Source organism: Carassius gibelio, chromosome A4 (genome assembly GCF_023724105.1).
Source record: "Carassius gibelio isolate Cgi1373 ecotype wild population from Czech Republic chromosome A4, carGib1.2-hapl.c, whole genome shotgun sequence".
Lineage (NCBI taxonomy): Eukaryota > Metazoa > Chordata > Actinopteri > Cypriniformes > Cyprinidae > Carassius > Carassius gibelio.
The window spans coordinates 9006537-9029942 of NC_068374.1; the positions used below are offsets into that span (position 1 = coordinate 9006537).

The 23406-nt window shown below is 38.5% G+C and overlaps 2 long non-coding RNA genes across 3 annotated transcripts in view; one reads left to right on the forward strand and one right to left on the reverse strand.

Annotated features, from left to right (window-relative positions):
- The window catches only part of LOC127971326 (uncharacterized), a 76226-nt gene that overhangs the window by 43916 nt on the left and 8904 nt on the right, over positions 1-23406 (reverse strand). The window contains exon 2 of the long non-coding RNA XR_008156789.1: positions 14222-14256. This is a non-coding gene — a long non-coding RNA (uncharacterized LOC127971326). The remainder of the gene's footprint in view (positions 1-14221; positions 14257-23406) is intronic.
- Positions 1-23406, forward strand: part of LOC127971305 (uncharacterized) — a 55347-nt gene that overhangs the window by 25961 nt on the left and 5980 nt on the right. For both annotated transcript variants that reach the window (XR_008156781.1, XR_008156780.1), the window contains exon 5: positions 23133-23244. This is a non-coding gene — a long non-coding RNA (uncharacterized LOC127971305). The remainder of the gene's footprint in view (positions 1-23132; positions 23245-23406) is intronic.

Sequence of the window (23406 nt, forward strand, 5' to 3'; positions counted from 1 at the left end):
ACATCACATTGACCACGCCACATCATTTTGGTCACAGCGCCACCTATTGGTCAAGAGTAATAAACCAATCAATAACCGCTAATTATTACATTTCCAATAATGCTAATAACTTTTGATTGCATTAGCCTATTATCATGAAACATGTCTCAAAATTTTCCTTGGGACATGCCGACAACATACATACCAATTATGTCATATTAAGCAAAACTTCCTGTCCGCCATTTTGATTCATGTTGAAAACCTTTTTTTCTAAACTCATCCTCAACCGTTTGTCTGATTTTCACCAAAATTGAATCAGATCATCTTCAGACCGTGCTGACAAAAAGTTATGGATTTCGTGTCAATAGACGAAACCGTTTTTGTACAGCGCTGCTTCAGATGTCAGGCATCTTCACAAAATGAGTCTGAGGCTATATCTCTGCAAAGCTTTGTTGTAATTAAGCCAAACTTGTGTGTGCCATTGTCTAACATGGAGAATAGGCTCACAGACACTCACACACAGAAATGAAATGGTTCAACTATTATATGAATAATCAATAAGCATGATTACACACACACACACACACACACAGAGAAGTACATGCCCACACATTTTGTTGTATGTAGATATTTGAAATAAATTATAGGTGACACACAACTCACAGAAAGACTTCTTTTCTTACATTTCTATGTCAGGTTTCATTGCATTCATATTCTGACATAATAGTAAACATTTGATATACATGTATGAATAAATTGTTGAACTTTCACTCAATGTGATCTTAAATGCTTGAACAGTAATATTAAATAATAGTAATATATATTTTTCTAGATGAATCAATCATCGAGACAATGAACTGTAATGTTTTAGTCTTTAGTGAGCCCATTAGTGGTCTTCCAGTGACATCTAGTGGTCGTAAATGCAATTTATCATACAACACTGTCTCTTTAACCTTTATAACTGTTATATGTTGTCTTAATTTCATTCCAAAGAAGCATACGCAATTTATGTATAATTTCACAGTCTAGATAATAGTACTGCACTGATTTTAAATAACCTAGATATGGCTGACAGTAAAAGAATAGAACAGAATTACAGACACACACAAACATGAAATGTTTAAAATACTATATTAATACTCAATAAGCATGCTTAAACCCACACACAGATGCACACATTTTGTTATATATATAGATAATTAAAATAAATGATGGGTGATAAAACCTATTGCAAGTCTTCTGTTTTTATGGGCTTCTATGTCATTTTTCAGGTTTCATTGCAATCATAATCTGGCATAATTATAAACATTAGATATATCTGTATGAATAAATTGGTAAACTTTGACTCAATGTGATCTGAAATGCTTGAACAGTAATATTAAATAATAGTAATATAAATGTTTTCTAGATGAATCCCTCAACAAGCCCATAAACTGTAATGTTTTAGTCTTTAGTGAGCTCATTAGTGGTCTTCCGGTGACATCTAGTGGTTATAATTGCAATTTTTTATTCAACATTGGGTTTTGAAGCTTTATAAATATTACAGTGTTCTTTTTTTACCTAATCTCTGTTAAATTTTCCATGATTGTTTAGAAAAAATACAGATCTAATGCATGTGTGATTATATTACCCCTTTTTATTTTGCAGTTTAATGCAATTCACAACAGAAATCTTTTGTTTTTTAGGCCATTTTAACTGTTATAGCACCAGCTATTTTCTGATCTTAATGAAACTTTGCATGCTTGGTGGGTCATCTTTCACATGTTATAACCAAGTTTCATAAAGTTTTGAGTTTTTGTTTCAGTTTTATAGGCTTTAGGTTACATGTGGCCACGGCCCTTTCCTATAAATGACCTCTTATAGCTAACCAAAGGACAAAATGCAACATATTTTTGAAAATTATTGATCTAGAGAGTCCAGAGAATATTATTGCAGTGGTTTGATCAAGACTGAACAAAAAACCAGGTGACCCAAAACATTCAAATTCGTGGACCAATTTTACGAAAAAGGCTATAACTCTGGAACAAAATGAGATATCTTCACCAAACTCAGAACTCATATGCATGAACAAAAACTTTAGTCAAATTAGTATTTTTTTTTCCATATCTGCCACTTGGTGGCGCTACAGGATGAAAAAAAATCAAATGGCTATAACTAAGCAACCGTTGATCCAATCAACTTGAAAATTGATATGGCCCAATGTGGCACAAGTGCTCTATGAGGAATTTCACTTATCTTAAAAAACATGGCCGCCATTGGCCAAACAACTTTAAGCACCTATTTGACAAGGTTAATGGAAGTCGATCGGAACGAAACTCGGTGGGCATGTTCGACTCATTGCCCTAAAGGTCTGTAAGTATTTTGAAAGAAATTGCCCACAACATTGTCACCTCCCACAGAACACAACAAAGCGATTTGATTACAGCGCCACCTATTTTCCAAAAATGATAATGCATCATTTTACTGGAGTTTTACTGGCTGTTTCAATTACACTCTTCCAATAATTGCTTTTCTTACTCGTTGCATTTGGTCTGATGCTCCATGCCATGCTTAGCTCCTCGCTGTGGAACTTTTATTAACGATTTTCAGCCATTTCAATTACAATCATGCAATTATTAATTTCATTATTCATTGTTGCATTTGGTCTGATGCTACATATGCTTAGCTCCTGATGTTGCCGCTGGAATGCTTGGCCCCGTGATTGCTGCTTGCAGCTATATTTAGGGGCCAAGCACCGAAGGTGCGTAGGCACCTATTGTAATCGTTGGCGTTATTATTATTAGGGGCCAAGCACCGAAGGTGCGTAGGACCCTCTTGTTTTTGTTGGCGTTCTTCTTATTAGGGGCCAAGCACCGAAGGTGCGAAGGCACCTATTGTGTTTGTTGGCGTTATTATTAGGGGCCAAGCACCGAAGGTGCGTAGGCACCTATTGTAATCGTTGGCGTTATTATTATTCTTCTTCTTCTTCTTCTTCTTCTTCTTCTTCCGCCGCAAGTCTATGGCAGCCCATAGAACCGATTGCGGGAAAGTTGTATAATTTGGCACACTGATAGAGGACAGTCCCAACATTAACTATAGCAAATTTGAAGTCTCTATCTCCTACTCTCTAGCGCCACCACTTGTCCAAACTTTCAATGTTTGTATGCTAATAACTTTTGAACCGTAAGCCAGAAAATGAAAATTCTTTTTTCCTCCGAATCCTTGGCTCATGCCAAGTCGAATGAACCCCAAAATTCAAAAATCGCAACGTTTAGTTTTTTCGCTATTTTCAATTATTCGAAAAACCTACTTTTTCGAACTCGTCCTAGACGGTTAGTCCGATTGCCACGAAAATTGCCTCAGATCATCTTCAGACCATGATGGCAAAAAGTTATGGAATTCAAGTTGATTCGTCCAACTGTTGTCGAATGACACGTAAACAAATTTGACGAAAAGCACGCAAACATGCAGGTGAGGCTATATCCCGGCAACGGTTTGTCATATTGAGACCAAACTTGGTGTGTGTTATAACAAGCATGAACTGAGACTACCTGCAGTGTTTCGACACAGCGCCACCTAGTGGTCAGGAGATATGAAAAATGCATATTTTGGCTTATAACTTCTGAATGGTTTGGCCAAAAATCACACAACTGGTCTCTTTAGATTCAGTGAGTCATGTCGAGTCAAATGATATCCAATTTTCCTGTGTCGGCCATTTTAGGCGTCGGCCATTTTGAATTATGATTTAAAATGCTGTATTTTTTGAACGCAGCATCGTATCGTTTCGCAAATAATTACAAAAATATTCGGCTCCATGCCCTGAAGGTACTCAAAAAGTTTGGTGGCAGCGCCACCTTGTGGCCAATAGTTATAATGAAATATCACATAAATGCTAATAACTTTTGAATAAATTAGTCTATTAAAATTAAAATGGTCTCCCTATATTCTGTGGGTCATGCCGAGAGTATTGATACCAATAATGTGAAAATTGGCTTTACTTCCTGTCCGCCATTTTGCTTAATGTTGAAAACCTACTTTTTCGAACTCCTCCTAGACCGTTAGTCCGATTTTCACCAAATTTGACGTGAATCATCGTCAGACCATGCTGGCAAAAAGTTATGGATTTCGTGTCGATATACGAAACGGTTGTCATTTAACGCATCAACGAATTTGCTGGAAAGGTGCCAAAATGCATTTGAGGCTGTATCTCTGCAACGCTTTGACATATTTGCACCAAACTTTGTATGTGTCATCGCCACCTCAGACTGACAATGCCACATACATTTGGTAACAGCGCCACCTATTGGTCAAGAGTAATAAACCATTCATTAACAATGAATATTTACACTTTTAAAAATGCTAATAACTTTTTAGTCCATTAGCCTATTGCAACGAAACTGGGCTCAAAATATTCCCTGGCTAATGTCGATAACATAGATACCAAATATGCCAGTGTTTACAGAAGTTTCGGTCCACCATTTTGATTTATGTGGAAAACCTACTTTTTCAAACTCCTCATGAACCGTAGGTCCAATTTTCACCAAATTCGAATCAGATGATCTTCAGACTATGTTGACACAAAGTTATGGATTTTGTGTCGATAGACAAAACCGTTTTCGCATACCAAAGCGACGAAGTTGAAACACAATGACAAAATGACACTTGAGGCTGCATCTCTGGAATGCTGTGGCATATTAACACCAAACTTTGTGTGTGTCATTGAAAAGTCAAACAGAGTACACCAAATTGATTTCATAACAGTGCCACCTATTGGTCAAACTTTATAAGCCAAGTAATCATGCTACTAGAGGTGGTATTATGATTTTTTTTTTGCCATTTCAATTACAATAATTCCAAAATTACTGTTATTGCTCATTAATGTATTTGGTGTGATGCTTCATGCCATGCTTAGCTCCTACATTTGCCGATGGAGTGCTTGGCCCCGTAATTGCTGCTTGCAGCTATATTTATTAGGGGCCAAGCACCGAAGGTGCGAAGGCACCTATTGTGTTTGTTGGCGTTATTAGGGGCCAAGCACCGAAGGTGCGTAGGCACCTATTGTTTCCGTTGGCGTTATTATTAGGGGCCAAGCACCGAAGGTGCGAGGCACCTATTGTTTTTGTTCCGGTTCTTATTATTAGGGGCCAAGCACCGAAGGTGCGTAGGACCCTCTTGTTTTTGTTGGCGTTCTTATTATTATTATTATTATTATTCTTCCGACTGGGCGTCTATGGCAGCCCATAGAACCGAATGCGGGAAAGTTGTAATGGTTTGACATTCTGATAGAGGACAGTGCCAACATTAAGTACACCAATTTTGGTGTGTCTAAGTCAATCCCTCTAGCGCCACCAACTGTCCAAAATTTCACTTTAATTTTGTTAATAACTTTTTAACCCTAAGGCCAATCAACGAAATTCTTTTTTCCTCTAATTTCTGAGCTCATGCCGATTCGATTGCACCCTACGAAGTCATTTCCGTCATAGAAATATGACCGCCATTTTGAATTTCTTTAAAAACCTACTTTTTCGAACTCGTCCTAGACGGTTTGTCCGATTCACACGAAAATTAAACCATATCATCCTCAAGCAGTGCTGACCAAAAGTTATGCAAATCAAATTGATTCGTCAAACCGTTTTCGATAAACGCTCTAACAAATTTTATGTAGTGCTTACAAAAACAGTCGTAAGGCTGTATCTCGGCAACGACTTATCCTATTCAGACCAAACTTGGTACATGTCATAACAAGCATGACCTGAGGCAACATGCTGTGATTGGGCGCAGCGCCACCTACTGATCCGGAGATATGAAAAACTGCTATTTTTGCTATTTTTGCTTGATTGTTACGAAACATGGTATGGGTCATCAGCACAATGTCCTGAAGGAGTATGAGAAGTTTCGAAACAGCGCCACCTAGTGGTGATCTTCTATTTTTAAATGCTTATAACTTTGGGTGTGGTTTACTTATTTTCACGAGACTCATCAAATTGGACTCCTGAAACCTTACCGAGTCCTATGATACCAAACATGCTAGGTTTTGCCTTTCGGTTTGTGTAGCGTTGTGATTTAGCGCTTAAAAAACATTTGGCTATATCTTCGAAACCGCTTGTCTGATCGAGACGAAACCACCGTCAGAAGTTCGGAAACATAGGTCGATAGCTATACGCCAATGCCCAAATGCCAAAATATTGATAGTAAGGGGTAGTAATATTCAATCAAAGTCAAGAGTCAGTCATTTTTTACGTGCTTTTTCATATAAATGTCTATAACTCTGAAGTGAATTGAGATATTTCCACCAAAATTGACACACATATGTATGGGCTCACTCTGAGCACACATAAAAAAAATGGTGGGACTGAGCCTCTTGGTGGCGCTATAATAGAACAAAACATGAAATTCTCATTGACTTCAATACAGTTTTGTGAAATAAAATGCTATACTAAACAAATGAATTGGTGTAATATTACGAAACTCAGAATGTGCCAACAACACCATCCCCTGAAGGTATTCAAAATATTTTGAAACAGCGCCACCTAGTGGTCAAAAGTTATAACTCAATTTACGTAAAGGCTAATAACTTTTGAATAAATCTGGCTATTGACATGACGCTGGTCTTTGTAGATTCCTTGGGTCAAGTCGAGAACATAGATACAAAGTTTTCCTTATTTGGCTGAACTTCCTGTCCGCCATTTTGATTAATGTTGAAAACCTACTTTTTCGAACTCCTCCTAGACCGTGTGTCAGATTTTCACCAAATTTGACGTGGCTCATCTTCAGAACATGCTGGCAAAAAGTTATGGATTTCGTGTCGACATACGAAACGGTTCTCATTTAGCGCATCAACAAATCTGCTTGAAGGGTGCCAAAATGCATTTGAGGCTGTATCTCTGCAAAGCTTTGACATATTTGCACCAAACTTTGTATGTGTCATCGACACCTCACACTGACCGTTCCAAACTAATTTGGTAACAGCACCACCTATTGGTTACACGTGATAAGCCAATAAATCCTATTACTAGTTGTTGTGTTGATTGTTTTCAAGCCATTTTGCCTAAAATAATCTTAAAACTGTCTTAATTACTCATTCCTGCCGTTCGTCTGAAGCTTGCTTCTGTAGTGCTTGGCCCCGTTATTGCTGCTTGCAGCTATATTTATTATTATTATTATTATTATTATTATTATTATTCCGACTGGGAGTCTAAGGCAGCCCATAGAACCGAATGCGGGAAAGTTGTTTTGGTTTGACATTCTGATAGAGGACAGTGCCAACATTAAGTACACCAATTTTGGTGTGTCTAAGACATTCCCTCTAGCGCCACCAACTGTCCGAAATTTCACTTTAATTTTGTTAATAACTTTTTAACCGTGAGGCCAATCAACAAAATTCTTTTTTCCTCTGATTTCTGAGCTCAAGCCAATTCGATTGCACCCTATACAGTCATTTTCCGTCATAGAAATATGGCCGCCATTTAGAATTTTTTTAAAAACCTACTTTTTCGAACTCGTCCTAGACGGTTTGTCCGATTCACACGAAAATTGAACCAGGTCATCTTCAGGCAGTGCTGACCAAAAGTTATGCAAATCAAATTGATTCGTCAAACCATTTTTGATAAACGCTCGAACAAATTTTACGTAACGCTTACAAAAAGAGTCGTAAGGCTGTATCTCTGCAACGATTTATCGTATTCAGACCAAACCTGGTACATGTCATAACAAGCATGACCTGAGGCTACTTGCTGCGTTTCGGCGCAGCGCCACCTACTGGTCCGGAGATATGAAAAATTGCTATTTTTGCTTATAACTTCTAAACAGTTTGTCCAAAAATCATAACATTGGTCTTGTTAGATTCAGGGCAACATGCCGAGTCGACTGATATCCAATTTTACCATCTCGGCCATTTTGACTGTCGGCCATTTTGAATTTTGTGCTAAAATGCTATATTTTCAGAACGCATCAACGGATTGTTACAAAAAATGGTATGGGTCATCAGTACAATGTCCTGAAGGAGCGTGAGAAGTTTCGAAACAGCGCCACCTAGTGGTGATCATCCTTATTTAAATGCTTATAACCTTGGGTGTGGTCGACTTATTTTCTCGAGACTCACCAAATTGGACTCCTGAAACCTTACCGAGTCCAACGATACCAAACATTCTAGGTTTCGCCTTACGGTTTGTGTAGCGTTGTGATTTAGCGCTTAAAAAACATCTGGCTATATCTTTGAAACCGCTTGTCTGATCGAGACGAAACCACCGTCAGAAGTTCGAAAACATAGGTCGATAGATATACGCCAATGCCCAAATGCCAAAATATTGATAGTAAGGGGTAGTAATATTCAATCAAAGTCAAGAGTCAGTCAATTTTTACGTGCTTTTTCATATAAATGCCCATAACTCTGAAGTGAATTGAGATATTTTCACCAAAATTGACACACATATGTATGGGCTCACTCTGAGCAAACATAAAAAAAATGGTTGGACTGAGCCTCTTGGTGGCGCTATAATAGAACAAAACATGAAATTCTCATTGACTTCAATACAGTTTTGTGAAATAAAATGCTATACTAAACAAATGCATTGGTGTAATATTACAAAACTCAGAATGTGTCAACAACACCATCCCCTGAAGGTACTCAAAATATTTTGAAACAGCGCCACCTAGTGGTCAAAGGTTATAACTCAATTTACATATAGGCTAATAACTTTTGAATATATCTGGGTATTGACATGATGCTGGTCTTCATAGACTCCTTGGGTCACGCCGAGAAAATAACGAAACTGCTGGAAGGGTGCCAAAATGCATTTGAGGCTGTATCTCTGCAAAGCTTTGACATATTTGCACCAAACTTTGTATGTGTCATCGTCACCTCACACTGACCTTTCCAAACTAATTTGATAACAGCGCCACCTATTGGTTACACGTGATAAGCAAATAAATCCTATTACTAGTTGTTGTGTTTATTGTTTTCAAGCCATTTTGCCTAAAATAATCTTAAAACTGTCTTAATTACTCATTCCTGCCGTTCGTCTGAAGCTTGCTTCTGTAGTGCTTGGCCCCGTTATTGCTGCTTGCAGCTATATTTAGGGGCCAAGCACCGAAGGTGCGTAGGACCCTCTTGTTTTTGTTGGCGTTCTTATTATTATTAGGGGCCAAGCACCGAAGGTGCGTAGGACCCTCTTGTTTTTGTTGGCGTTCTTATTATTATTATTATTATTCTTCCGACTGGGCGTCTATGGCAGCCCATAGAACCGAATGCGGGAAAGTTGTAATGGTTTGACATTCTGATAGAGGACAGTGCCAACATTAAGTACACCATTTTTGGTGTGTCTAAGTCAATCCCTCTAGCGCCACCAACTGTCCAAAATTTCACTTTAATTTTGTTAATAACTTTTTAACCCTAAGGCCAATCAACGAAATTCTTTTTTCCTCTGATTTCTGAGCTCATGCCGATTCGATTGCACCCTACGAAGTTATTTCCGTCATAGAAATATGACCGCCATTTTGAATTTCTCTAAAAACCTACTTTTTCGAACTCGTCCTAGACGGTTTGTCCGATTCACACGAAAATTAAACCATATCATCCTCAGGCAGTGCTGACCAAAAGTTATGCAAATCAAATTGATTCGTCAAACCGTTTTCGATAAACGCTCTAACAAATTTTATGTAGTGCTTACAAAAACAGTCGTAAGGCTGTATCTCGGCAACGACTTATCCTATTCAGACCAAACTTGGTACATGTCATAACAAGCATGACCTGAGGCAACATGCTGTGATTGGGCGCAGCGCCACCTACTGATCCGGAGATATGAAAAACTGCTATTTTTGCTTATAACTTCTGAACAGTTTGTCCAAAAATCATAACATCGGTCTTGTTAGATTCAGGGCAACATGCCGAGTCGACTGATATCCAATTTGACCATTTCGGCCATTTTGACTGTCGGCCATTTTGAATTTTGTGCTAAAATGCTGTATTTTCTGAACACATCAACGGATTGTTACGAAACATGGTATGGGTCATCAGCACAATGTCCTGAAGGAGTATGAGAAGTTTCGAAACAGCGCCACCTAGTGGTGATCTTCTATTTTTAAATGCTTATAACTTTGGGTGTGGTCGACGTATTTTCACCAGACTCATCAAATTGGACTCCTGAAACCTTACAGAGTCCTACAATACCAAACATGCTAGGTTTTGCCTTACGGTTTGTGTAGCGTTGTGATTTAGCGCTTAAAAAACATTTGGCTATATCTTCGAAACCGCTTGTCTGATCGAGACGAAACCACCGTCAGAAGTTCGGAAACATAGGTCGATAGCTATACGCCAATGCCCAAATGCAAAAATATTGATAGTAAGGGGTAGTAATATTCAATCAAAGTCAAGAGTCAGTCAATTTTTACGTGTTTTTTCATGTAAATGTCTATAACTCTGAAGTGAATTGAGATATTTTCACCAAAATTGACACGCATATGTATGGGCTCACTCTGATGACACATAAAAGAAATGGTGGGACTGAGCCTCTTGGTGGCGCTATAATAGAACAAAACATGAAATTCCCATTGACTTCAATACAGTTTTGTGAAATAAAAGGCTATACTAAACAAATGCATTGGTGTTATATTCCACAACTCAGAATGTGCCAACAACATCATCCCCTGAAGGTACTCAAAATATTTTGAAACAGAGCCACCTAGTGGTCAAAAGTTATAACTCAATTTACATAAAGGCTAATAACTTTTGAAAAGATCTGGCTATTGACATGACGCTGATCTTAATAGATTCCTTGGGTCAAGCCGAGAACATAGATATCAAGTTTTCCTTATTTGGCTGAACTTCCTGTCCGCCATTTTGATTAATGTTGAAAACCTACTTTTTCGAACTCCTCCTAGACCGTTAATCAGATTTTCACCAAATTGGACGTGGATCATCTTCAGACTATGCTGGCAAAATGTTATGGATTTCATGTCGATATACGAAACGGTTCTCATTTAGCGCATCAACGAATTTGCTGGAATGGTGCCAAAATGCATTTGAGGCTGTATCTCTGCAAAGCTTTGACATATTTGCACCAAACTTTGTATGTGTTATCGACACCTCACACTGACCGTTCCAAACTAATTTGGTAACAGCACCACCTATTGGTTACACGTGATAAGCGAATAAATCCTATTACTAGTTGTTGTGTTGATTGTTTTCAAGCCATTTTGCCTAAAATAATCTTAAAACTGTCTTAATTACTCATTCCTGCCGTTCGTCTGAAGCTTGCTTCTGTAGTGCTTGGCCCCGTTATTGCTGCTTGCAGCTATATTTATTATTATTATTCTTCCGACTGGGGGTCTATGGCAGCCCATAGAACCGAATGCGGGAAAGTTGTAATGGTTTGACATTCTTATAGAGGACAGTGCCAACATTAAGTACACCAATTTTGGTGTGTCTAAGACATTCCCTCTAGCGCCACCAACTGTCCAAAATTTCACTTTAATTTTGTTAATAACTTTTTGACCGTAAGGCCAATCATCAAAATTCTTTTTTCATCTGATTTCTGAGCTCATGCCGATTCGATTGCACCATAGCAAATCATTTTCCGTCATAGAAATGTGGCCGCCATTTTGAATTTTTTTAAAAACCTACTTTTTCGAACTCGTCCTAGACGGTTTGTCCGATTCACACGAAAATTGAACCAGATCATCTTCAGTCAGTGCTGACCAAAAGTTATGCAAATCAAATTGATTCGTCAAACCGTTTTCGATAAACGCTCAAACAAATTTTACGTAACGCTTGCAAAAACAGTCGTAAGGCTGTATCTATGCAACGATTTATTCTATTCTGACCAAACTTGGTACATGTCATAACAAGCATGACCTGAGGCTACATGCTGTGTTTCGGCGCAGCGCCACCTACTGGTCCAGAGATATGAAAAATTGCTATTTTTGCTTATAACTTTTGAACAGTTTGTCCAAAAATCATAACATTTGTCTTGTTAGATTCAGGGCTACATGCCAAGTCGACTGATATCCAATTTTACCATTTTGGCCATTTTGACTGTCGGCCATTTTGAATTTTGTGCTAAAATGCTGTATTTTAAGAACACATCAACGGATTGTTACGAAACTTGGTATGGGTCATCAGCACAATGTCCTGAAGGAGCGTGAGAAGTTTCGAAACAGCGCCACCTAGTGGTGATCTTCTTTTTTTAAATGCTTATAACTTTGGGTGTGGTCGACTTATTTTCACCAGACTCATTAAATTGGACTCCTGAAACCTTACCGAGTCCTACGATACCAAACATGCTAGGTTTCGCCTTACGGTTTGTGTAGCGTTGTGATTTAGCGCTTAAAAAACATTTGGCTATATCTTCGAAACCGCTTGTCTGATCGAGACGAAACCACCATCAGAAGTTCGGAAACATAGGTCGATAGCTATATGCCAATGCCCAAATGCCAAAATATTGATAGTAAGGGGTAGTAATATTCAATCAAAGTCAAGAGTCAGTCATTTTTTACATGCTTTTTCATGTAAATGTCTATAACTCTGAAGTGAATTGAGATATTTTCACCAAAATTGACACACATATGTATGGGCTCACTCTGAGGACACATAAAACAAATGGTTGGACTGAGCCTCTTGGTGGCGCTATAATAGAACAAAACATGAAATTCCCATTGACTTCAATACAGTTTTGTGAAATAAAATGCTATACTAAACAAATGCATTTGTGTAATATTACGAAACTCAGAATGTGCCAACAACAACATCCCCTGAAGGTACTCAAAATATTTTGAAACACCTAGTGGTCAAGTTATAACTCAATTTACATAAAGGCTAATAACTTTTGAAAAGATCTGGCTATTGACATGACGCTGATCTTAATAGATTCCTTGGGTCAGGCCGAGAACAGAGATACCAAGTTTTCCTTATTTGGCTGAACTTCCTGTCCGCCATTTTGATTAATGTTGAAAACCTACTTTTTCGAACTCCTCCTAGACCGTTAGTCCGATTTTCACCAAATTTGACATGGATCATCTTCAGACCATTCTGGCAAAATGTTATGGATTTCGTGTCAATATACGAAACGGTTCTCATTTAGCGCATCAACGAATCAGCTGGAAGGGTTCCAAAATGCATTTGAGGCTGTATCTCTGCAAAGCTTTGACATATTTGCAAAAAACTTTGTATGTGTCATCGTCACCTCACACTGACCATTTCAAACTAATTTGGTAACAGCGCCACCTATTGGTTACACGTGATAAGCCAATAAATCCTATTACTAGTTGTTGTGTTTATTGTTTTCAAGCCATTTTGCCTAAAATAATCTTAAAACTGTCTTAATTACTCATTCCTGCCGTTCGTCTGAAGCTTGCTTCTGTAGTGCTTGGCCCCGTTATTGCTGCTTGCAGCTATATTTATTATTATTATTATTATTCTTCCGACTGGGAGTCTATGGCAGCCCATAGAACCGAATGCGGGAAAGTTGTTTTGGTTTGACATTCTGATAGAGGACAGTGCCAACATTTAGTACACCAATTTTGGTGTGTCTAAGACATTCCCTCTAGCGCCACCAACTGTCCGAAATTTCACTTTAATTTTGTTAATAACTTTTTAACCGTAAGTCCAATCAACAAAATTCTTTTTTCCTCTGATTTCTGAGCTCATGCCGATTCGATTGCACCCTATGCCGTCATTTTCCGTCATAGAAATATGGCCGCCATTTTGAATTCTTTGAAAAACCTACTTTTTCGAACTCGTCCTAGACGGTTTGTCCGATTCACACGAAAATTGAACCAGATCATCTTCAGGCAGTGCTGACCAAAAGTTATGCAAATCAAATTGATTCGTCAAACCGTTTTCGAAAAACGCTCAAACAAATTTTACGAAACGCTTAGAAAAACAGTCGTAAGGCTGTATCTCTGCAACGATTTATCGTATTCAGACCAAACCTGGTACATGTCATAACAAGCATGACCTGAGGCTACTTGCTGCGTTTCGGCGCAGCGCCACCTACTGGTCCGGAGATATGAAAAATGGCTATTTTTGCTTATAACTTCTAAACAGTTTGTCCAAAAATCATAACATTGGTCTTGTTAGATTCAGGGCAACATGCCGAGTCGACTGATGTCAAATTTTACCATTTCGGCCATTTTGTCTGTCGGCCATTTTGAATTTTGTGCTAAAATGCTGTATTTTCAGAACGCATCAACGGATTGTTACGAAACATGGTATGGGTCATCAGCACAATGTCCTGAAGGAGTGTGAGAAGTTTCGAAACAGCGCCACCTAGTGGTGATCATCCTTTTTTAAATGCTTATAACCTTGGGTGTGGTCGACTTATTTTCTCGAGACTCACCAAATTAGACTCCTGAAACCTTACAGAGTCCTACGATACCAAACATGCTAGGTTTCGCCTTACGGTTTGTGTAGCGTTGTGATTTAGCACTTAAAAAACATCTGGCTATATCTTCGAAACCACTTGTCTGATCGAGACGAAACCACCGTCAGAAGTTCGGAAACATAGGTCGATAGCTATACGCCAATGCCCAAATGCCTAAATATTGATGGTAAGGTGTAGTAATATTCAATCAAAGTCAAGAGTCAGTCATTTTTTACGTGCTTTTTCATATAAATGTCTATAACTCTGAAGTGAATTGAGATATTTTCACCAAAATTGACACACATATGTATGGGCTCACTCTGAGCACACATAAAAAGAAATGGTGGGACTGAGCCTCTTGGTGGCGCTATAATAGAACAAAATATGAAATTATCATTGACTTCAATACAGTTTTGTGAAATAAAATGCAATACTAAACAAATGCATTGATGTAATATTACGAAACTCAGAATGTGCCAACAACACCATCCCCTGAAGGTACTCAAAATATTTTGAAACACCGCCACCTAGTGGTCAACAGTTATAACTCAATTTAAATAAAGGCTAATAACTTTTGAATAAATCTGGCTATTGACATGACGCTGGTCTTTTTAGATTCCTTGGGTCAAGTCGAGAACATAGATACAAAGTTTTCCTTATTTGGCTGAACTTCCTGTCCGCCATTTTGATTAATGTTGAAAACTTACTTTTTCGAACTCCTCCTAGACCGTTAGTCAGATTTTCACCAAATTTGACGTGGATCATCTTCAGACCATGCTGGCAAAATGTTATGGATTTCGTTTCGATATACGAAACTGTTCTCATTTAGCGCATCAACGAAGCTGCTGGAAGGGTTCCAAAATGCATTTGAGGCTGTATCTCAGCAAAGCTTTGACATATTTGCACCAAACTTTGTATGTGTCATCGTCACCTCACACTGACCATTCCAAACTAATTTGGTAACAGCGCCACCTATTGGTTACACGTGATAAGCAAATAAATCCTATTACTAGTTGTTGTGTTTATTGTTTTCAAGCCATTTTGCCTAAAATAATCTTAAAACTTTCTTAATTACTCATTCCTGCCGTTCGTCTGAAGCTTGCTTCTGTAGTGCTTGGCCCCGTTATTGCTGCTTGCAGCTATATTTAGGGGCCAAGCACCGAAGGTGCGAAGGCACCTATTGTGTTTGTTGGCGTTATTAGGGGCCAAGCACCGAAGGTGCGTAGGCACCTATTGTTTCCGTTGGCGTTATTATTATTATTCTGCTTCTTCTTCTTCTTCTTCTTCCGCCGCAAGTCTATGGCAGCCCATAGAACCGATTGCGGGAAAGTTGTATAATTTGGCACACTGATAGAGGACAGTCCCAGCATTAACTATAGCAAATTTGAAGTCTCTAACTCCAACTCTCTAGCGCCACCACTTGTCCAAACTTTCAATGTTTCTATGCTAATAACTTTTGAACCGTAAGCCAGAAAATGAAATTTCTTCTGAATCCTTGGCTCATGCCAAGTCGAATGAACCCCAAAATTCAAAAATCGCAAGGTTTAGTTTTTTCGCTATTTTCAATTATTCGACAAACCTACTTTTTCGAACTCGTCCTAGACGGTTAGTCTGATTGCCACGAAAATTGTCTCAGATCATCTTCAGACCAGGCCGGCAAAAAGTTATGGAATTCAAGTTGATTCGTCCAACCGTTGTCGAATGACACGTAAACTAATTTGACGAAATGCACGCAAAAATGCACGTGAGGCTATATCTCAGCAACAGTTTGTCATATTGAGACCAAACTTGGTGTGTGTTTTAACAAGCATGAACTGAGACTACCTGCAGTGTTTCGACACAGCGCCACCTAGTGGTCAGGAGATATGAAAAATGCATATTTTGGCTTATAACTTCTGAATGGTTTGGCCAAAAATCACACAACTGGTCTCTTTAGATTCAGTGAGTCATCTCGAGTCGAATGATATCCAATTTTCCCGTGTCGGCCATTTTAGGCGTCGGCCATTTTGAATTATGTGTTAAAATGCTGTATTTTTTGAACGCAGCATCGTATCGTTTCGCAAATAATTACAAAAATATTCGGCTCCATGCCCTGAAGGTACTCAAAAAGTTTGGTGGCAGCGCCACCTTGTGGCCAATAGTTATAATGAAATATCACATAAATGCTAATAACTTTTGAATAATTTAGACTATTAAAATTAAAATGGTCTCGCTATATTCTGTGGGTTATGCCGAGAGCATTGATACCAATTATGTGAAAATTGGCCATACTTTCTGTCCGCCATTTTGCTTAATGTTGAAAACCTACTTTTTCGAACTCCTCCTAGACCGTTAGTCCAATTTTCACCAAATTTGACGTGAATCATCTTCAGACCATGCTGGCAAAAAGTTATGGATTTCGTGTCGATATACGAAACAGTTCTCATTTAGCGCATCAACGAATTTGCTGGAAGGGTGCCAAAATGCATTTGAGGCTGTATCTCTGCAACGCTTTGACATATTTGCACCAAATTTTGTATGTGTCATCGCCACCTCACACTGACCATGCCACAGAAATTTGGTGACAGCGCCACCTATTGGTCAAGAGTAATAAACCATTCATTAACCATGAATAATTACACTTGTAAAAATGCTAATAACTTTTTATTGCATTAGCCCATTCGAATGGAACTGGGCTCAAAATATTCCCTGGTTTATGCCGATAACATAGATACCAAATATACCATAGTAAGCTGAACTTCCGGTCCGCCATTTTGATTTATGTTGAAAACCTACTTTGTCGAACTCCTCATCAACCGTAGGTCCGATTTTCACCAAATTCGAATCAAATGATCTTCAGACTATGCTGACACAAAGTTATGGATTTTGTGTCGATAGACAAAACCGTTTTCGCATACCACATCGACGAATTTGAGGCACAATGAGAAAATGACACTTGAGGCTGTATCCCTGGAATGCTTTGGCATATTGACACCAAACTTTGTGTGTGTCATTGAAAAGTCACACAGAGTACACCAAATTGATTTTATAACAGTGCCACCTATTGGTCAAGCTTGATAAGCCAAGTAATCATGCTACTAGAGGTGGTATTATGATTTTTTTTTTTGCCATTTCAATTACAATAATTCCAAAATTGCTGTTATTGCTCATTAATGAATTTGGTGTGATGCTTCATGCGATGCTTAGCTCCTACATTTGCCGTTGGAGTGCTTGGCCCCGTAATTGCTGCTTGCAGCTATATTTATTCTTCCTCTTCTTCCACCCCAAGTCTATGGTAGCCCATAGAACCGATTGCGGGAAAGTTGTATAATTTGGCACACTAATAGAGGACTGTCTGAACATTAACCGTAGCAAATTTGAAGTCTCTAACTCAAACTCTCTAGCGCCACCAATTGTCTAAACTTTCAAAAACTTGACGCTAATAACTCTTGAACCGTAAGCCACAAAATGAAAATTCTTTTTTCCTGTGATTCCTTGGCTCATGCCGAGTCGAATGGACACCAAAATTCAAAAATCGCAAGGTTTAGTTTTTTCGCTATCTTCAATTGTTCGTAAAACCTACTTTTTCGAACTTGTCCTAGGCCGTTGCACCGATTGTCACGAAAATTGAATCAGATAATCTTCAGACCATGCTGGCAAAAAGTTATGGAATTCAAGTTGATTTTTCAAACCGTTTCCGAATAGCTCATGAACGAATTCTTCGAAAAGCACGCAAACGTGAACGTGAGGCTATATCACCGCAACGGTTTAGCCTATTGAGACCAATCTTGGTGGGTCTTATAACAACCATTCCCTGGGACTACCTGCAGTGTTTCGGCGCTGTGCCCCCTAGTGGTCAGGAGATATGAAAAATGCATATTTTTGCTCATAACTTCTGAACGGTTTTGCCAAAAATCACAAAAGTGGTGTCTTTAGATTCAGTGCATCATTCCGAGTCGAATGATACCGAATTTTCCCAATTCGGCCATTTTGGGCGTCGGCCATTTTGAATTTAGTTGTAAATTGCTGTATCTTAAGAATGAAGTTCCGTATCGTTTCGCAAATAATTACAAAAATGTCCGGCTCCATGCCCTGAATGTACACAAAAAAATTGGGGGCAGCGCCACCTTGTGGTCAATAGTTATAACGATTTTTCGAAAAATGCTAATAACTTTTGCATACATTAGCCTATTGTAACAAAACTGATGTTGATAGATTCCTTGGGTCATGCCGAGAACACCGATACCCCATTTGTCAATTTTGGCAAAATTTCCTGTCCGCCATTTTGATTCATGTTGAAAACCTACTTTTTCGAACTCCTCCTAGACCGTTGCTCAGATTTTCACCAAATTTGATTTGGATCATCTTCAGACCATGCTGGCAAAAAGTTATGGAATTTGTGTCGATACACGTAACCGTTTTCAATTAGCGTACCAACGAATTTGCTGGAAAGATGCCAAACTGCATCTGAGGCTGTATCTCTGCAAAGGTTGGAGATATTTACACAAAACTTAATATGTGACATTGTCACATCACATTGACCACGCCACATCATTTTGGTCACAGCGCCACCTATTGGTCAAGAGTAATAAACCAATCAATAACCGCTAATTATTACATTTCCAATAATGCTAATAACTTTTGATTGCATTAGCCTATTATCATGAAACATGTCTCAAAATGTTCCTTGCCGACAACATACATACCAATTATGTCATATTAAGCAAAACTTCCTGTCCGCCATTTGGATTCATGTTGAAAACATTTTTTTTTAAACTCATCCTCAACCGTTTGTCTGATTTTCACCAAAATTGAATCAGATCATCTTCAGACCGTGCTGACAAAAAGTTATGGATTTCGTGTCAATAGACGAAACCGTTTTTGTACAGCGCTGCTTCAGATGTCAGGCATCTTCACAAAATGAGTCTGAGGCTATATCTCTGCAAAGCTTTGTTGTAATTAAGCCAAACTTGTGTGTGCCATTGTCTAACATGGAGAATAGGCTCACAGACACTCACACACAGAAATGAAATGGTTCAACTATTATATGAATAATCAATAAGCATGATTACACACACACACACACACACACAGAGAAGTACATGCCCACACATTTTGTTGTATGTAGATATTTGAAATAAATTATAGGTGACACACAACTCACAGAAAGACTTCTTTTCTTACATTTCTATGTCAGGTTTCATTGCATTCATATTCTGACATAATAGTAAACATTAGATATATCTGTATGAATAAATTGGTAAACTTTGACTCAATGTGATCTGAAATGCTTGAACAGTAATATTAAATAATAGTAATATACATTTTTTCTAGATGAATCCCTCAACAAGCCCATAAACTGTAATGTTTTAGTCTTTAGTGAGCTCATTAGTGGTCTTCCGGTGACATCTAGTGATTATAATTGCAATTTTTTATTCAACACTGGGTTTTGAAGCTTTATAAATATTACAGTGTTCTTTTTTACCTAATCTCTGTTAAGTTTTGCATGATTGTTTAGAAAAAATACAGATCTAATGCATGTGTGATTATATTACCCCTTTTTTTTTTGCAGTTTAATGCCATTCACAACAGAAATCTTTTGTTTTTTAGGCCATTTTAACTGTTATAGCACCAGCTATTTTCTGATCTTAATGAAACTTTGCATGCTTGGTGGGTCATCTTTCACGTGTTATAACCAAGTTTCATAAAGTTTTGAGTTTTTGTTTCAGTTTTATAGGCTTTAGGTTACATGTGGCCACGGCCCTTTCCTAAATGACCTCTTATAGCTAACCAAAGGACAAAATGCAACATATTTTTGAAAATTATTGATCTAGAGAGTCCAGAGAATATTATTGCAGTGGTTTGATCAAGACTGAACAAAAAACCAGGTGACCCAAAACATTCAAATTCGTGGACCAATTTTACGAAAAAGGCTATAACTCGGGAACAAAATGAGATATCTTCACCAAACTCAGAACTCATATGCATGAACAAAAACTTTAGTCAAATTATTATTTTTTTTCCATATCTGCCACTTCGTGGCGCTACAGGATGAAAAAAAATCAAATGGCTATAACTAAGCAACCGTTGATCCAATCAACTTGAAAATTGATATGGCCCAATGTGGCACAAGTGCTCTATGAGGAATTTCACTTATCTTAAAAAACATGGCCGCCATTGGCCAAACAACTTTAAGCACCTATTTGACAAGGTTAATGGAAGTTGATCGGAACGAAACTCGGTGGGCATGTTCGACTCATTGCCCTAAAGGTCTGTAAGTATTTTGAAAGAAATTGCCCACAACATTGTCACCTCCCACAGAACACAACAAAGCGATTTGATTACAGCGCCACCTATTTTCCAAAAATGATAATGCATCATTTTACTGGAGTTTTACTGGCTGTTTCAATTACACTCTTCCAATAATTGCTTTTCTTACTCGTTGCATTTGGTCTGATGCTCCATGCCATGCTTAGCTCCTCGCTGTGGAACTTTTATTAACGATTTTCAGCCATTTCAATTACAATCATGCAATTATTAATTTCATTATTCATTGTTGCATTTGGTCTGATGTTACATATGCTTAGCTCCTGATGTTGCCGCTGGAATGCTTGGCCCCGTGATTGCTGCTTGCAGCTATATTTAGGGGCCAAGCACCGAAGGTGCGAGGCACCTATTGTTTTTGTTCCGGTTCTTATTAGGGGCCAAGCACCGAAGGTGCGAGGCACCTATTGTTTTTGTTCCGGTTCTTATTAGGGGCCAAGCACCGAAGGTGCGTAGGCACCTATTGTAATCGTTGGCGTTATTATTATTCTGCTTCTTCTTCTTCTTCTTCTTCTTCTTCTTCTTCTTCTTCCGCCGCAAGTCTATGGCAGCCCATAGAACCGATTGCGGGAAAGTTGTATAATTTGGCACACTGATAGAGGACAGTCCCAACATTAACTATAGCAAATTTTAAGTCTCTAACTCCAACTCTCTAGCGCCACCACTTGTCCAAACTTTCAATGTTTGTATGCTAATAACTTTTGAACCGTAAGCCAGAAAATGGAAATTCTTTTTTCCTTTGAATCCTTGGCTCAAGCCAAGTCGAATGAATCCCGAAATTCAAAAATCGCAAGGTTTAGTTTTTTCGCTATTTTCAATTTTTCGAAAAACCTACTTTTCGAACTCGTCCTAGACGGTTTGTCCGATTTTCACGAAAATTGGCTCAGATCATCGTCAGACCATGCTGGCTAAAAGTTATGGAATTCAAGTTGATTCGTCCAACCGTTGTCGAATGACATGTGAACAAATTTGACGAAAAGCACGCAAAAATGCATGTGAGGCTATATCTCGGCAACGGTTTGGCATATTGAGACCAAACTTGGTGTGTGTTATAATAAGCATGACCTGAGACTACCTGCAGTGTTTCGACACAGCGCCACCTAGTGGTCAGGAGATATGAAAAATACATATTTTGGCTTATAACTTCTGAATGGTTTGGTCAAAAATCACAAAACTGGTCTCTTTAGATTCATTGCGTCATGGCGAGTCGAATGATATCCAATTTTCCAGTGTCGGCCATTTTAGGCGTCGGCCATTTTGAATTATGTTTTAAAATGCTGTATTTTTTGAACGCAGCATCGTATCGTTTCGCAAATAATTACAAAAATATTCGGCTCCATGCCCTGAAGGTACTCAAAAAGTTGGGTGGCAGCGCCACCTTGTGGTCAATAGTTATAATGAAATATCACATAAATGCTAATAACTTTTGAGTAAATTAGACAATTGAAATGCAAATGGTCTCCCCGTATTCTATGGGTCATGCCGAGAACATAGATACCGATTATGCGAAAATTGGCCATACTTCCTGTCCGCCATTTTGATTAATGTTGAAAACCTACTTTTTCGAACTCCTCCTAGACCGTTAGTCCGATTTTCACCAAATTTGACGTGAATCATCTTCAGACCATGCTGGCAAAAAGTTATGGATTTGGTGTCGATATACGAAACGATTCTCATTTAGCGCATCAACGAATTTGCTGGAAGGGTGCCAAAATGCATTTGAGGCTGTATCTCTGCAACGCTTTGACATATTTGCACCAAACTTTGTATGTGTCAACAACACCTCACACTGACCATGCCACAGAAACTTGGTAACAGCGCCACCTATTGGTCAAGAGTAATAAACCATTCATTAACCATGAATAATTGCACTTATAAAAATGCTAATAACTTTTTATTGCATTAGCCTATTTGAATGGAACTGGGCTCAAAATATTCCCTGGCTTATTCCTATAACATAGATACCAAATATGCCATAGTAAACTGAACTTACGGTCCGCCATTTTGATTTATGTTGAAAACATACTTTTTCGAACTCCTCATCAACCGTATGTCCGATTTTCACCAAATTCGAATCAAATGATCTTCAGACTATGCTGACTCAAAGTTATGGATTTTGAGTCGATAGACAAAACCGTTTTCGCGTACCACATCGACGAATTTGAGGCACAATGAGAAAATGACACTTGAGGCTGTATCCCTGGAATGCTTTGGCATATTGACACCAAACTTTGTGTGTGTCATTGAAAAGTCACACAGAGTACACCAAATTGATTTTATAACAGTGCCACCTATTGGTCAAACTTGATAAGCCAACTAATCATGCTACTAGAGGTGGTATTATGATTTTTTTTTAACCATTTCAATTACAATAATTCCAAAATTGCTGTTATTGCTCATTAATGTATTTGGTGTGATGCTTCATGTGATGTTTAGCTCCTACATTTGCCGTTGGAGTGCTTGGCCCCGTAATTGCTGCTTGCAGCTATATTTATTAGGGGCCAAGCACCGAAGGTGCGTAGGCACCTATTGTTTTCGTTGGCGTTATTATTAGGGGCCAAGCACCGAAGGTGCGAAGGCACCTATTGTGTTTGTTGGCGTTATTATTAGGGGCCAAGCACCGAAGGTGCGAAGGCACCTATTGTGTTTGTTGGCGTTATTATTATTAGGGGCCAAGCACCGAAGGTGCGTAGGCACCTATTGTTTTCGTTGGCGTTATTATTCTTCTTCTTCTTCTTCTTCTTCCGCCGCAAGTCTATGGCAGCCCATAGAACCGTTTGCGGGAAAG